Raw genomic sequence first — 3009 nt, forward strand, 5'->3', positions numbered from 1 at the left:
TAGCCCAGTCTCTCAGAGTGCCTCTGTTGCAGTTTTCTCAAAATTCTGCATCCAGAACAATTTCAAAGCTGCTGACTGTGATGGTCCAGCCTCACAGACTACTCCAGCCAGGACTGCAGATAAGCACTATACTTTCCCATCACACAAAGACTAAATGAAAATAATACAGCTAGCTCTCTCAGGACTTGACCCTTGCCCAGTTTTCTCAGGGTCCCCTAGAGATGCTGTCACCCCCAGCCAACAGTAAGAAGCCTAAAGAACTTGATGTCCACATTCCCAAGAGGTGGAGTGGGTGGTTTTTGGTCATTTGGTTAGTTATGAATTTTTGTCATCATTTAGGGCAGTTGTTTACATGTTGTCACTGGTCATGATCAGGAAAAAAAACTAAACAAAGAAAATGAGATTCAGGAATCTCTTTCTGAATGGAAAAAAAGGGAGGATATAGTATAGAAATGGTGGGATAAAAGGGTAGATTGTTGAGTCTACTTTTAAACAACCAATAGTCTCAAATATTGTACATTGGTATGTATTTTTGTACATTGATACAAATTTAAGGTTATTTTCATTATGTTGTATATATGTTTCTACTGTTGCTTAAGGTATTGTACCTATGCAGCTCATTTAAAAATGTAAAGTTTTAGCCCTTGAAAGCTATTTAGGATAATTTTTAAAAGATGGGTTTTTAGTTAGTCACGATAACAATCAAATTTATAGTCATGTTAGATATGTTTTCAAGGTCAAACAGAGATATATTTTAAATAGATAGATGGTCTTCAACCATTTTAAAAATCTACAGAATATGGCATTTAAGAAGTTTTGATAACATAAGGCTTTTTATGACAGTGAGACACGTCTACTCCTGGCAGCACCAATTTCCTTCAAAAAAGGATGATAGGCATCAAAGAACTTCCATATGGAGTTTGCTTTCAATGTGGCGAAGCTAGCTATTTGGGCAATAAATTGCCCTTGCCTCAACGGCTGACAATATGCTATCCAAACAGGACAACAGAATACAAAAGAAAGTGACTGCTGAACTTTGCCAAGACAAGGTAGACAGTTCTTCAAAATTTCTGCTTCACAGAAAAGTCTGTCATAAATTCTAGGCCAGTAGATCATAGATAGATGTCTCAACATTGCAGAAGAATCTTGGGTGACTGTCCAGACAGTCAGCTATTTCTGTCATTTCTATAGTTTTGGAAGGTGTTTGCTCTATACTTCCTGTTTACTCAGGTAATATATTCTTCTTAGGTCTTTGATGTGGTTGAAGACTAGATAGTTATAGTTTCAGTTTAGCTTGTTACCAAATTCAGAAAAGAAACTCACAAAAGAGGTGTAAATTTTTTTCAAGACAGGGTTTCTCTTTGTGGTCCTAGCTGTCCTGGAACTAGCTCTTGCAGACCAGGTTGGCCTTGAACTCACAGAGATCCATTTGTCTCTGTCTCCCAAGTGCTGGAATTAAAGGCTTGTGCTGCCACCACCACCACCCAGCGAGATGTAAAGTTTATAGCATAACAGCCCTCCTCAGGTGTCACCGGGAAAGGGAAGTTTGAAATAGTAATTCCTTGTGCCCATTGTCACCATCTCAGAAGCTACACGGCCTACTGCCTTAACATAAATCTGGGTTTTCCCAAATCTTCACAGGTAAATCTTATCTGTTACCAAATGTCAACCTTCACTCCTAACCCCTCTCCCATCCCAATTCCAGACTTTTACTTCTACCCTGAGCTATTACTGGAACCTTCCCCCAAGACTCTCGGGCTTCCAGTCAGTCATCCCATCCTATAAACACACACACAAAAAAAACCTTATGCGTCCCCCTCAGTGCATCATTCTTAGGATAACAGTGAAGTCTCAAGTGGGGCTGCATCCTAGTGTTACCCAGGGAATTGTCAACGATGTGGCCTCAATCCCACCCCAGAGCCTTTGAGCACAGGACCTAAGCACTGTCACCAGCTCTAGCCCAACTCTTTTATTTTACATTCCCAACACAGGACTCTCCAGTCTCCATAGATAGTCTACCTGGGCACGTGTCTTCTCTGCTCCCTCCACCTTCTGTATTAAAGTGGACTCTTTCCTTCCTCCTCATCTCCTGTCTCCTTTGAAGCTTTTCTGTTGAGTCATCTTTTTATTATTATCAAGAGAAACCAGAGGGAAGCTGCTTTATAAGGAAAGGAGGTAGATTCAGCCCAAAGTCTTGGATGCTGGAAGCTCAACCAACAGAGCGGGTTGTAGCAAGGCGCTCCCTAGCTGCATTCCATCGTGGCAGTAATGCATCTGCCTGTGTGGCCCCTCTTCCTCTTTATGGAAAGTCATCAGAATTCAGTCGCAAAAGCTTCACCCTAAAGATCTGAGTCACTTTTCCAAGGGGCCACCTCTGAACGTCATTAAGTGGCATGAGACACCGGCTAACACTAACATCAGCCTTCATGTTTGTGAAGCTGTATAAGGAGACTAGGGGCATTAACAGGACACAGGAAGGGAAAGAACCTCTCAATCTCTGTCATTTGATTTGTATTTCTTACTGGCTCGAAATCACATTTCAACATCACGGACAAAAATCAAAACCAATCAGAAGATCACCCGCATAGAGACAATGCTCCCTTTTCCCAAGAAAGAACTCAAACAAGCCTGAAGTTTACAGCCAAAATGGAAGCGACCTTTGACCCCATGAGACCTCCCCTTCTCATCTATAAACCTGAACAGTGAGCCTCATAAGTCACTCTACTGTTGCAGTTACAAAAAGAAATTCTTAACAGAAATATGAAAACCAGCTCATGTTGTTTTTACTTCATTTTACACTTGGTTTAATCTTTGAACCTGACTGGAGTTCCGTCCTTTGAGTAGTGTAACTTCAAAAGCCACAAAACCATATCTACAGCTCTCATTGAGATTTTTACACTTCTCTCTCACTCCCCACCCCCACTCCTCACACAGCAATACTGGGAGAAAATGCGGGACCTGGAGGGAGGCGAGTAGCCTATCCCTGGGCCAACCCACAGGCCTTTTTAA

This window comes from Arvicola amphibius, chromosome 8, assembly GCF_903992535.2.
Source record: "Arvicola amphibius chromosome 8, mArvAmp1.2, whole genome shotgun sequence".
Classification (NCBI taxonomy): Eukaryota; Metazoa; Chordata; class Mammalia; order Rodentia; family Cricetidae; genus Arvicola; species Arvicola amphibius.